This window comes from Xenopus laevis, chromosome 7S (assembly GCF_017654675.1).
Source record: "Xenopus laevis strain J_2021 chromosome 7S, Xenopus_laevis_v10.1, whole genome shotgun sequence".
In the NCBI taxonomy this organism is placed as follows: Eukaryota; Metazoa; Chordata; class Amphibia; order Anura; family Pipidae; genus Xenopus; species Xenopus laevis.
Genome location: NC_054384.1, coordinates 34,799,046 through 34,813,434, shown reverse-complemented (window position 1 = coordinate 34,813,434; position 14,389 = coordinate 34,799,046). Strand labels below are relative to the sequence as shown.

Below are 14,389 nucleotides of genomic sequence, written 5' to 3'. Positions count from 1 at the left end.
AAATTTGATAAGTGACCTGTAAATAGCCACTAGTCAGTATAGCTCAATAATTTATTTTGCCAAACCAATTCTTTGTATGTGGATGAGAAATCAGTGTCCCAAAATGAATGAAGAGGAACCAAAGCACAAGTTATGTTGCCTACCAAACCTTCTGCAGACTCTGTAGGTGCAAAGATAGATAGACACTTTTGACAGTAATGGGTGGTGCAGGAAGGATTGGGGAGGGGGTCTGTGGTTGGGTTCCACTCTCCTTTAAATTTGTGGGGGAATTAAGCAAGACAAAATGTTTCAGTAATAATGAGAACCCACTTACAGTGAAAATAGTAGCCCCAAAACAGCAATGACATGTTGTATAAAATAAATTCATAATCCATTATTGTGGAATAGACCTTTTTTTTTTTATATAAAAAAAATGCTCTTAAATCACATTGCTCCATTATAGTTTTAGCTACTGTATATATTTTCCCATTCAGTAATAAAGAATTGTTGGCGAACCCTGCAAAACAAGTACAATCTAGCTATGCTACATACAAGTAGAGCTATATAAATAATAATACACATTCATGCATACAAATTATTCACAGCAGAAAAGTTGCTGAACCAGAATTCTATGATGTTGTAGGGTGTAGGAAAATTATTATTTGTACCCAAAGTCTGCATTCATTAAAACTCCATTAACAATATACAATGGGAAAACCGAATCATAAAATAATTTATGGCAGAGATCTACATGTAGCAAGACCTGTCTGCCAATTCAGCAGACCAGAAAAGCTGGAAAATGGGTGTGTGACTTCTGGATGTAATTAAATAATGATTCCAACTAACAATAAAACATTGATAAAAACAGAGCAGCCTGATACCATTCTGCTACTAAACTATTTTTAATCACTACGTGCAGGCAGATAGAGTTTTGGTATCCGTAGGTTCTCAAACCATACTATATTTTTTTATAAGAAAACATACATTGCAAGGGTCTCTGTTATCTTTTGGCGGTACCTTGAAAAAATCTTATAGACTGAAAGCTGCAGGACTACTTATTTACCAGTTTTGGACAACAAGCATTTTTTCTATAGGGCTGCAGCAGAACAGTGCCACAAACCAATGGGTACTGCAGATGATTATTTTAATAAAATTAGATACCGACTTATTTATTGATGAATGTTTTGCACTCTCAGCAGCAAAACTGTTTCAGGAAACCAAACGAGACTCTTTTCTTCAAATTACTACACATTTAGTTAGTTATGGATTTTTGGGGTTTTATTTGCTCTTACACTGCTTCATGAACAAAGTACTGTACCAGTGCTGGAAACGCTTCATGAAAGATTTGGCAGAGGCTGGCTAAAAGATGAAAATGTGTGTGCTTGCCTGCTATAAAAAAAACTAGTTCTATTTTAGTACTTGATATTATAAAATAATTTATTAAAGCACTCTGATGCGAATTGCCCCACTTAGTTCTCACAGTGCACTCACAATCAGGCACAAGCAGCATGCATCTCTGTGGGTGCCATGAAACCTTTCCACAGCACTGCATTTATTAAAAATCAGAAAGTCTTTGTGAGTGCACCTATGGCTCACTTTCCATAACTTACAGAATTCTGCAGAATACTACATATTTATTAGGAATTTCATCTACCATGCAAGGACCAATCACAGAGTAGCTTCAATTTACCTGTTAGTCTTGTTAATCTCAAGAAACTGTGATGTTCCAATAAACTAGGTTGACTAGGTTGTCTATGCACAAGCCACAAAGGCTCGCCAACTTGCCATCTGTTCTCTTAAAGGGGACCCGTCACCCAAACAAATTATTCATAATCCTATTTTATCACATCAGTCAAAATGAACTTTAATTACACTGTAAATTATTTGAATCTTGTTTCCTCCAGTCTGGGAATTCATAATTACAGCAAGCAGGTAGGAGCCATTTTGTGGACACTGTTATTAAGACAAGCCTTGCATCATCTCAGAATCTTGTTTGTGCACCAGAATGGGAACCCGATGTCCATCCCCTTGCCCTGGCTACACCAAATAAATGGTGAAGAGAACAGGGGTATGTGGAGAGAGCAGTGACATCTAGGAAGTGCTGAATGGAAAGTGAAAGTAATTGTCTGCCCCGCCTCTATGCCCAGGGCATAGAGGAGGGGCAGACAGTATTTGATTGACAGCTGAGATGTTTAAATGAGCTTACAATAGCTATGAATGCTTTAATAAAAAATAGAAATTGGATTTCATGTTTAATTTGAAAAGGACTTTTATTATACAGCTTTTTGTGTCTGGGTGACAGATCTGTTTAAGCTGGAAACACAATTAAGATAAATTCCTAAAGCCATTACTACATGGCAAATAATTTACTAGCAGGTGTAGTAGAGTAATAGAAAACCAACAGACCCAACAGTCATAACATGCATGCTGCTGAATTCTGTGTAAATGAATCATTAATTGTTCAAAATAATAGCTTGTTCCAAATAACAGCAGTGTGGAGTTTAATTAGTGAGGTAATTCATTGACAGGTGTCAATTGGGGCCCTTATTTAAGGAAGGAGGCAGCAAATGTTGTGCATGCTTGTTTTAGTGCAGTTCTCTCTGAAAATCTGAGTAAAATCCAACATTGTTTAGAAGAAAAGCGTACTTTGATTAAAAATATAATTGGAGAGGAGAAAACATATAAAGAAGTCAGGTAGCTCAACTAAAATGATCTCAAATGCTTTAAAATAGCAACTAAAACCTGAAAGACATGGAAGAAATCTACCATTCGAATAGATAAAAGAATAGCCAAAATGGCAAATGATCAACTCCAAGAAGATCAATGAAAGTGTAAAGTAACCTGTGAGTACTGTTAAAATTAGAAGACACCTATGTGAAGCCAAACAAATGAAGCCCCTGCAAAGTCTCATTGTTGAAAAAAAGACTTGCTGAAGAGGTTACAATTTGTCAAATAACACATTAACTGGCCTAAAGAGAAATTGGGCAACCTTTTATGGACTGATGACAGCAAGATTGTTCTTTTTGGGTATAGGGGCCACAGACAGTTTATCAGACAACCCCGAAACACTGAATTCAAGTCACAGTACATTGTGTCGACAGTGAAGCATGGTGGCACAAGCATCATGATATGGGGATGTTTCTCATACTATGGTGTTGGGCCTATTTATCACATACCAGGGATCACGGATCAGTTTCAATACATCAAAATATTTGAAGAGGTCATGTTGCATTATGCTGAAAAGGAAATGCCCTTGAAATGGGGTTTCAACAAAATGACCCCAAACACACCAGTAAACCAACAACATCTTGGTTCAAGACCAACAAGATTGACGTTATGGAGTGGTCAGTCCAATCGCTGGACCCTACTCTAAATAGAAAACTTGTGGGGGTGACATAAAACAAGCTGTTTCTGAGGCAAAATCAAGAAATGCAAAAGAATTGTGGGAATGTAACAGGTGCCAGAAGTTGGTGGACTCAATGTAACACAGATGTGCAGCAGTTCTCAGAAACACTGCCTATACAACTAAATATTAGTTCAGTGATTCAAAAGATAGCAAAATCTTGAAATATTTTTCAGTTTATACAGTGAATGTTTGAGTTTGTAAAGAAGAATGCAGACACTATTTTAACAGCCTAAAATTCCCTTTTCTTCACTTTCTGTACAGGAATAACACAAATTTGATAAATTATTCTTCACGTTTTGATTTGGAATATAATGTGCAGTGTTCCCAATGCATGTGTGTGTATGGAAATACAAGCTTTTATAAAAATGTTGATCTTTATTCACTTCTTTAAACACACTGCTATTATTCTGAACACAGCTGTATATATTATTCAAGAATAAATCATTTAGTTTGCTGCTAATCTCAATATCAAATTTAAATGAACTTCTAATATAAAATTAAACTTATACTCCAATACGGATAGTGTAACATTAGCACAAATAAGGATACTCTTGGCTAAATAAAAATGCCTTGTTGTACACAAGGGAAATTAGGACTAATCTTGACTTGAAAACAGGTAACAGGTACCTGGAGGATTGATGGTCTCAAAATATATTTCAAGCTTAAAAACAATGCTTCGTGATCATTAAAACAAGGCATTTAGAAGACGTATGCAGCTGCGAGCACAGGGAAAACATTTGCACACAGTGTTCAACTGGCAATCATAAGCTTGAATATACAATTGTGAAATTTTAGTGAAATCCAATTTTCTAACTCACTGACATAAAAAAGCTCAGAATTACGGAAAGGCTGTCTCCCATAGACTCCATTTTAATCAAATAATCCAATTTTTTTAATTGATTTCCTTTCTCTGTAATAATAGAACAGTACCTTGTACTTGATCTAAACTAAGATATAATTAATCCTTATTGGAAGCAAAACCAGTATACTGGGTTTATTTAATGTTTACATGATTTTCTAGTGGACTTAAGGTATGAAGATCCAAATTATGGAAAGATCTGTTATCCGGAAAACCCCAGGTCCGGAGCATTCTGGATAACAGGTCCCGTACCGGTACAGGTATGGGATCCGTTATCTGGAAACCCATTATCCAGAAAGCTGCAAATTACAGGAAGGTCATGTCCCATAGAGTCCACATTAATCAAATAATTTTTGGCTTTTCACATTTTTAATAAATTTTTTCCTTTTTCTCTGTAATAATAAAACAATACCCTGATCTAAATTATAATTAACCCTCTTTGGAGGCAAGACAACCTTATCGGGTTTAATTAATTTTTAAAGGAACAGTAACACCAAAAACTGAGTAATAAATATAATGTACTGTTGCTCTTTACTGGTAAAACTGGTGTGTTTGTTTCATAAAGACTACTATAGTTTATATAAACAAGCTGCTGTGTAGCTATGGGGGCAGCCATTCAAAACTGGAAAAGTGTAATGGACAGGGCTTATCTGTTATGCAGAGAAGTAAACACACAGCTTTTACCAGTGCATGCAACTTGTGTATTATATGTTAATTACTTACGCTTTAATTTTTTGGCATTACTGTTCCTTAAAATTATATTTTAGTATACTTGGGGATAGACATCCAAAAATTAGGAAAAGACCCTTTATCCGATGAACCCTAGCATTCTGAATAACAGGTCCCACACCTGTACAATATACAAATGCTTTATATTTTTCTTGTGTTGAAAGATTTCCATAATGTAATAATAATAAGCTATATCAACTGAAGCAGGTCATTCTTTCATACCGTTTATAATGTATTGCTGTGGAATTTTAGTGATCTCATTTGGATCCCTTGTTTATGAGTCTTCATCCTTGATGGGCAACAGCATATGGGTGATTTTGTGCATGCAGTCAGGGCTTTGTCATTCAGAAATGGGTGAACAATTTTGTCTCAATTGCTATCAACCAATGCAGGCACAAAACACTTGGAATCTCTCTGTATGCCATTGGGTTCACACATTTTATGAAAACATTCTTATGCTGACACACTGCATTACAATCAAGTACAGATAAAAAAAAAGTGAAAGTAGATAGTTATTACAGACAAACAAAAGAAAAGCAATAAAGTGATAGCATGTGAAGTGATAGCATGTATTCCCATGGGTAATGAGAATAAAGGGTTAGCTGCTCCACTAACACAATATGCTTATCTAGTTAAAGGACATGTAAAGCCTACATTTTCCTACCATGTATATGTTGGGCATACCTTACCCAGCCAATCCACATCTGCATATACTGCATATACCCATCCATTTGCCAGCGCTATCACATTTTCCTAAAATAAAAAGCAGCTTTCACCCAGCGGCCATTTTCCCTTGGACACATCATCAGTAACATTGAGACATGTATGCTGTAAAGTTCATGCACTGCAGAATGCAGGTTTACATAGGCACAACATACTTTGATAAATTGTTTTGCTGGGGTTGAGCACTGTGGTTAAGCTAAGCTCAAGAGAGATGGTTAGGAGAGAAAAAATAGGATCAGACAGCTAGAGCAGAGTTTCTAGCAATGCTATGAGCATGCTCATAAATCAACAGCCAAAGTAAATTTCTGAGCGAGGGGCCTAGTCGGTTAGAGGAGGAGAAGGATTTCTAAGTGATTAAAGGGATGCTGCAGCCTTAATGTTAACCTATTAACAACCAGAGTGGAAGTTATCTAAAGGTTTCAAAGACACTTTTTACTGATTACATTTTTGTGGAGGGGGTTTACATGTCCTTTAAAGGCAAATTTTTCAGTACTTATATAAATAAGGAGAAACAGGTGGTGCTGAACTGTGCCTTTTGTTTAGTTAACAAACATATACATATATACAAATCCTTTATATAACAACAACAAATTACACACTGTGCAATGTATAAAAACAAGAAACTTATATACAGGCCCTTTTTGCGTGTATGAGGAAGGTGGTCTAATTAGAAGTTGGCAACTGGCATTCTATTTTTACTAAACAGTAAAAACAAATATGATATCACTTTTGGGAAATCAATCCACTTGCTTTCTCCCTATACCAATTATAGGGGCTATTGTGGTCTGTGGAGAGTTTACATAAATCATCTGATTTTAGAAACAATAACCAGTGGGACCAGGTCTGGGCAAACCTCTGGTTGTGGTCTCTCCATCTAACTATCTCTTCAATTCTCATAATGGCCCATTTCTTTGATCATATTACACACAAGGGTTTTGGGGGTCATTTACGCTACCTGGGGGAACGCAGAAGCAGCCAGCATTCTTCCCCTGGTCTGGGTGCATTGTGCACCTTGCACTGGATTAAAAAATCTGACATAAGGTGGAAACTGCAGCATCATGGGACCCTGTGGCAGGTTGTGGGTAGGAGAGGGTACACATATGTTTCTCCCCGTCTGCCCCTCATGAATACAGTAGTGCCAAACATAGGCAGTGTTATATGCATGGGAGTAGCAGCACGGGAAGGTATTACACCCATGTTTTGCAATTCACACACAGCCTTTCTTAAAGTAAAATACTCCTATTGTGTTATTTTGGTTTCATGATATTACACTGTAAACAAATCAAAAGGAAGTCCTTTTGTTTATTTATTTTGGGATTGAGAAGATATGCTATAAACTTCTACTTAAAGGAACAGTAACACCAAAAGAGCAAGGCATTTTAAAGTAATTGAAATATAATGTATTGTTGCCCCACACTGGAAAAAGCCTTCTATAGTTTATATAAATAGGCTGCCGTATAGCCGTGGGAACAGCCATTTAAGGTGAAAAAGATGGAAATGCACAGGTTACTTAGCAGATAACAGATAAGCTCTGTAATAGAATATAATGGTATTCTGCATCTGTTATCTGCTATTTAACCGGATCCTTGAATGGCTGTCCCCATGGCAACACTTGTTTACATTAACTATAGCAGAGTTTCAAGAGCATACACATCAGTTACCAGTGCAGGGCAACAGTACATTATATTTTAATTACTATAAATCACTAACGTTTTTTGGTGTTACTGTGCATTTAAAGGGCACCTGTTGGGCGAAAACATTGTTGCCAACCATTACCCTACTTAACCAGTAGTTTTTTAAAAAAAAAATAAAAGATTGCCCCTGCCACCGTAAGGACACCGGCACTCGGAGGGAGTTCCCGGTTCAAGAGGCCATGTTGGGGCATGCGCATGTGTATAATGAGTGAATGTTGCAACTTGCTCATAATGCACATGCGTGTGATGTCAGAAGCTCATTATGTGCATGTGCTCTGAATGACATGGCTGCACGCACGCACACATGCTGCAAGCTCCCTCCCCTGTGAAAGTGTCCTATCGCTGGCGGGATAAAAAAATTAAAGTACATGGTTATCAGGAACAATTTTTATTTAATTTCTCTAGTGAATTTTAGTAGAGCCAGGTGAGAACTGAAGCTCAGCAATTTCAGTACGATCTGATTTTTATGGCGTCCGTTTTAGATATTGACTTATGGATTCACAAGTGTAAAGTGAATAAGGCCTTGCCCAACTATGATAAGGCCCAAAACTCAAACAGAGGCAGAATTTAGGTAACAAGACTCTCATTAAGTTATAGGTATAGTTATATCAATAAACATATATAAGTTTAAAAGTCTTGACATTGGTGTATATTGCAAAAATTAAACTGTATTTTAAACATGAATTATTGCAATGACCAATTTTTCCATAAAAACAATAGCATGATTAAGTAATTGTTGGACATTATATTGAACAAATCTGAGAGTGGGGACAAACATATTGGTTAGAAAACTAAAATGCAGTGCATGACATGTGCAGAGAACATTTATGCATGTAAAACAGAGATATTTAGCTTTCCTACACAGAGTGTAAGACAATGTAATCACCCTTCACTTGCAACACAGTACAGGCGAAAAAATGGAGGGATGGGCTTTTCAACTGCTTTCCTGTAACCTTACTCGTAACAAGCTGCCTGCTTCTTTAAGAGGCCTAGCTCTGTCACCAGTCCACAAATTGCCTTGAAATCTGTATTTGCTGTAGATATGTTAATGCAAAACTGTAAAATTCTCATTTTAGTTGCTGCGGATCCTGTATACACGGTGGGATTAATTCAGGCTAAAAATGAGATCAGATTCCCCGAAATACACAACAATGTGCACATCTGTGCATGACGCCAAGCATAAAGAAAAAGCCAATCCTGTGAGGAGAATGAAGGATGTTTCATAGTGAAGTTTGGGGGAATACTTCAGACACAGTAATTCTACACCAGTGTGCAAATAAACAGTTGCATTACAGAATGCGTCTGGCTAATGCCATTCAAGGATATTCATTCTGTAGCCCTACAGAGCTGTTGTTGAACTGCAACTTAACTCAACGTATCTTAGAGCGGATGCTGGGAGTTTTAGCTGAAAGGCTGCAGGTTGGTGTTATATTTCTTCAGCTATCTGTAATCATTGTTTCCCATGGGGGCTCCAGGGGGGTGAAAGCAGGAGGAGGACACAATTGCCAAGAAAAGAAATCAAGCCTAAATATATATGACAATTTTACATGACGGCAACTGGGTAAAAGGGACAAACCCTATAAGCTAAGATCGCTGGGCATATAAAGAAATAAATACACACATGACTTCAGTGTTAAGGCAATATATTTCAACCCTTCCCTCCAAAAAAAAAAAAAAAGAAACAATGAAAGAAATATATAAAAGAAAAGACTCCAGTGTTAAATGGGATCTTGCAACAAGAAGCCCAAAACTTAAATGTTATTATGAGGCAGACAATAACTGCTAAATTACACAAATACATTACTGACTTTTTATTTGCTCTTTATTCCCTTACACTCAATGCCAATAAATGTCACACAACTTTAGTGTTGTACAGGTTGCGGTACAGTATTTACAGCATTATCCCACAGACAAATCCCAAAATAAATGTACTAAATCTTGTCGGTACGCCAAATAATAGGCCTAGGCAGCAGAAAGCAGCACAGCCCCATGTAGAGCACCGTAAGAGTTAATGCATTGCATTTATCTGGATTCTGTGAGTTGTACAGTGAAAGGGAAATGTACTGTATTTACCTAGGAATACAAGATTCTGCTTAGTTATGGGTAATTATTACTCCCCCGTCCCACCGTCAGAAAGGTAAACATGGCAGCTGAATTAAAGAGAAATGTTTCAATACAAAGAAAGAGATCAGTATACACCCCCCCCCCTCTCTTCTTTGTCACGGGGAGGGGGTTGTTTTGTTTGAAAGGTTTAAATGCAAATACAGAACAAGGTTTTATATTGTTCTCTGCTCATTCATGGGCTGCAGGGGGGCACTTCCCCTTTAAATCACTCTGTCTTCTATGCATGTGTGTGTGTGTGTATGTGTGTTCGTGCTGCTTGTGCTTTTAAATGTGCAGAGCAGAAGCCATTCATTGCAAGGGATGTGAAGCATGAGGGCTGCTGTCTCTCTTACCTTTCTCTCTAGTCTATTCCTAGCCTTTTTCTTCTCCAAGGGGATGCTAGGCTGCAAGTTGGAGGAGGCTGGTTCTTCTTTTCCTATTGTTTCTTTATTGTTTTGTCTCTTGTCTTCTTTTCTATTATTTTGTTGTTTTTTTCCCTCCCCCCCAACCCAGTGTGTAAATGGAAGCCCAAAGCGCTGATAGTAAAGCCAGGAGGTGGGACACAAGGCAGAAGATAAAAAGAGAGAGGGAGAAAGAGAGAGAGAGGATGGGGCGGAGAAGGAGAGCAGCAGCAGCACAGCCCTGACTAGTGATTCAAATGTAACACCACCCCTAGGAGGAGCTCAAGTCACTAACTAACTCTAAACTTTCAGTTTGCTGTGACCCTGTAGCGGGCATTCTCGTGTCTTCCCCTCCAGGGAGTCGTACTATAGATTACAGTTTGCAGAGCTCTGTTTTTGCTTCCCTCCTAAACAAAATGGACGCGAGACTGCAGTTTACACATTTATTAGTAGCTTTCTGTTTCATTCCTAGTCCCATACTGACATGAGTGGAATGTGAAGTCTGTATCAGCTTCCCCTCTCTGACAAGCTTAATATGTATCATTTCCTCATTTGTACAGAGAGGCAAGCAAACCTCTCTTAGCTGTATAAAAATCCAAAAATCTGTGTGTGTTGTACAGCACTGCTTAGTGGGATTTAGAAATACAGTAGCTGGAGGAGCAAATGGAGGGAACTGCAACACTTTGTTGTGCAGTCTGTCTTTTTATTGTTTGGTTAAAATTATGAGGTAAATCAATATAGACCTATTTGGTCCCAGGGATGTCTGCTATCCATCCAACTGACTTGTGATAGAGGCTCATGGCATTGCTTGTGTAGAGCCGAGTTCTACCGTGTGGCAAGTTATGCCAACCCTGGACTGCTACCGAACACAATAGGGTTTCATTTATTTATATTTCCAGGTTTTTATGCAATTTGAACAAAAGAATACAAATGTGGTGTTAGTTGAAATCACTTTTACATTTCCCAGGAGACCAGTCATTTTCAGGGAAAATGTTAAAAAGGAAAAAGAAGAAAAAAAAAATAGGTTGCCAGAATAGGGTCGCAACTAATCAGCGGCTATTCCAGGAAAAGGTAAAATCCAGGGATGTAAAATTGGGATTCTACTGTATTCATTTTTTTTAAACTGGAATAATCATGATTTATCATATAAAAAGCGCCTCAAAACGTGGATGGAAAACCTTGCAAGATGCTATTGAAGTGAAAGGAAAGGAAGGAAAGTGTATGTTGTAGGGATGCACCAAATCTACTATTTTGGATTCGGCGAACCCCTGAATCCTTTGTGAAAGAATCGGCGAATACCGAACCGAATCCGAATTTGCTTATGCAAATTAGGGGTGGGAAGGGGAAAACTTTTTTTACTTCCTTGTTTTGTGACAAACAGTCATGTGATTTCTCTCCCCACCCCTAATTTGCATATGCAAATTCGGATTCAGTTCCCCACCCCTAATTTGCATATGCAAATTCGGATTCAGTTCGCCCATGCAGAATTCGTCTGAATTCGAATTCTGCTGAAAAACGCAGAATCCTGGCCGAATCCCAAACTGAATCCTTGATTCGCTGCATCCCTAGTATGTTTTGCACTGAAGCAAACTGACGCTGTTTGAAAATTAATGAAACTGTATTTTGATTGTGACTAACCCAATCAAGATTTTTTCTTTAATATGTTCTGTGATCAAGAATAAAAATGTCACTCACAACCTGTGCTTAGTGTATGGTCAGTATAGTCCAAACTAGCACCCCTCATATGAGCATCCATGGCCTGCTCTATAATAGACACTTTTTAAAATAAAAATAAACACCACCATTCTTACTTCTTCTTTCTGCATAAAGTATGTTTGTGTTGCTCCTTGCTTTCTCTGAGGCATGTTAAAGAAGGGAACAAAAATAATGGTGAGCACAAGGAGTGAAGGGCTCGTTTACAAATGCAGCTGCAAGTGCTGTCACACTAAAATGAGCATAAGTATTGTCACCAATAATTAAAGGTACTTACAAACAAACACAGTCCTTGCACTTTCATATAGTTGCTCCAAGCGTCCCATCTGCCGATTCAGCTGAATCACGCACGCGTCCGTCTATTGATTCTTTTGCAGAAGTGACTCTCAACTGGAAAGGGGGGATATGCGGCATTGTGGGTAAAAAACATGGCACTTCTAATGTGTTGGCAGTGGTTTGGCAGTCTATTAAAAAGGATGTATACTGCCTCTTTATATTGCAGGGTTAGCTTTCATTTGTGTACTAAATGCAGGGAGAGGCAGTCTGGGTAGTTTCCTTTGAAATATAAATAAAAAGCAATAAACTGGTGATTGCCAAAATATTTGGGCAGTTGGCATGTCTTCAACCTTCACAATCACCACTGTTGGCAGTAGTATGGTGCTGTTGGTGTCCTAACATCCTCATTAACTAAAATGAAATACTCATACGGAGGTGTACCATTCACATGCAATTAAAAAAAAAAAATAAAAAAAAAAAAAAAATATATATATATATATATATATATATATATATATATATATATATATATATATATATATATATATTTACAAAATGGTTATCTTAGTCTAAAGTATAAGGCAGACTGATACACATTTTATTTTATACCCACTCCCTGTCCTTCAAAATATACATCCTCAATACAAAATATAGCTAACTGCATAACTTCACTGTTATGTAGAATGACATTCTAAATAAAATTAGCCATAGTGTCGTAGATCAGGATAAAATGAAATTGCACTGCATCAGGTTTATCCACCAAATAATAGGCCTAGGCAGCAGAAAGCAGCATAGCCCATGTAATGGCACAATACAAGTTAATGCATTTATTTGGATTCTGAGATGTGTGTCTATTGCACCATGAATGGGAATTTTAAATACAATATTTTGTTTTTTTATTTCCTATTGTTTTAGCTGTAAAAACAGGAGGTGGGACTCATGGCAGATGTATAAAAAAATGAGAGAGAGAGTGAAGTAGAAGAAGCACAGCCTAAATTAGTTATTCAAACTTTAACAGGTTAACAGGTTAAGGCACATGGTAAGATTTGTTGCCTGCAGAAAAAACTGCACTGCCGTAGGCGACAAATCTCCCGAAAATGACTTATTATAATCATAGTATAACATTAAGAAGGCTAAGTAAAACCTATTATTTTCCTAATTTTAAGGAATATTTTCCTTAAATCATTTGCTATACCCTCACTTTGAATTCACCTGTCAGTCCATGTTCCTTGTGTTTTCAGTTTGCCGAGCACTGTGTGACATCCCTCCAAAATGGAAACAAAACTGCAGTCTTTTTTTTTCACTGCTGGATACATACTGGTAATTTCTGTGCAGTGTTTCAGGAGATAAGAGTTAACCACAATGCCTGTATCCGCTTCCTCTCTCTCTGAGAGGGTTAAAATAAACCACACAAACATTCATTTAAAGGGTAAAAATTTATTAAATGAATGTAAAGACAAAACAATACATGCAATTCCACAACAGATATATCATATTCTTCGCTACTTCTTTGTAGTCTCAGATAATTAATGTATCCTTCCTGTGCCTTAGGCACCAAAACCTAGATTGTAAGCTCTGTTGGACAGGATAATAGCTTATTACTATATGTTTACTATGCTCTGTACAATTAGCAGTGCTATATAAACCAAAAATGAATAAGGATCATTTTACAAACATTTGGATCAATCTACTGAAATTTGGAAAATAAAATTAATGAGTTAAATGGTTGCTATAGGCAACTGCACTGGTTCTATTTCTACTTTAGTAAATTGGCCCTCATGTCTTCTAAATTAGATATATAATTTGCAGACAAATTAGATTACATAGATAAATGAGACATTATCTAGATATAATACACAAGAGCTTTCAATAACTTGTAAATGATATCCTTCTAAACAGTGCTTAGTGATATCATCAGTTATTATCGGTGCTTAGTGATGTCATTTTTGTCCCATTACTATCTCTAACTTGTATATTTAACAAAAAAATGTAATCCATGCTGTAAAATATGAGGATATTAGAAATCACCTGTCATGTCATCTGTAGAAAACCTTTGATATACTCATGGAACTCCTAAAATACACAAAAGCCATGAATATCTTGTAAATTATATCCTTATAAACTGTGAGTTCTGATGACATTTCTGTCACATGACTCACTGAAATTTGTGTATTATAATAAATAAAGTACCCCCAGTTGTAAAATATGTGGATATTAGAAGTTATCTCGGAGTTCCATGACCTTCGGCCTCGTGTTTTCATATGGTCATGAAACTCGGTAACCTATAATTTCCTTATAATTTACAAGAGGGGGTACTTTATATATATATATATATAATACACAAAAGCCATGAATATCCTGTAAATTATATCCTTATAAACGGTGAGTTCTGATGTCATCAGTTATAAACGGTGAGTTCTGATGTCATTTCTGTCACATGACTCACTGAAATTTGTGTATTATAATAAATAAAGTACCCCCAGTTGTAAAATATGAGGATATTAGA

The 14,389-nt window shown here is 36.9% G+C and overlaps 1 protein-coding gene across 3 annotated transcripts in view; it reads right to left on the bottom strand.

The window, feature by feature from the left end:
• macroh2a2.S (macroH2A.2 histone S homeolog) overlaps positions 1–13,166 on the bottom strand; it is a 32,371-nt gene extending 19,205 nt beyond the window's left edge. Inside the window, exons 1-2 of one of the 3 annotated variants that reach the window (XM_041570481.1) lie at positions 13,096–13,166; positions 11,885–11,997 (exon numbers count right to left, since the gene is read on the bottom strand). The gene's annotated coding sequence lies outside the window, so the exon portion shown is untranslated. 3 annotated transcript variants of the gene reach the window in all.
• Between the last annotated feature and the right edge of the window lie 1,223 nt (positions 13,167–14,389).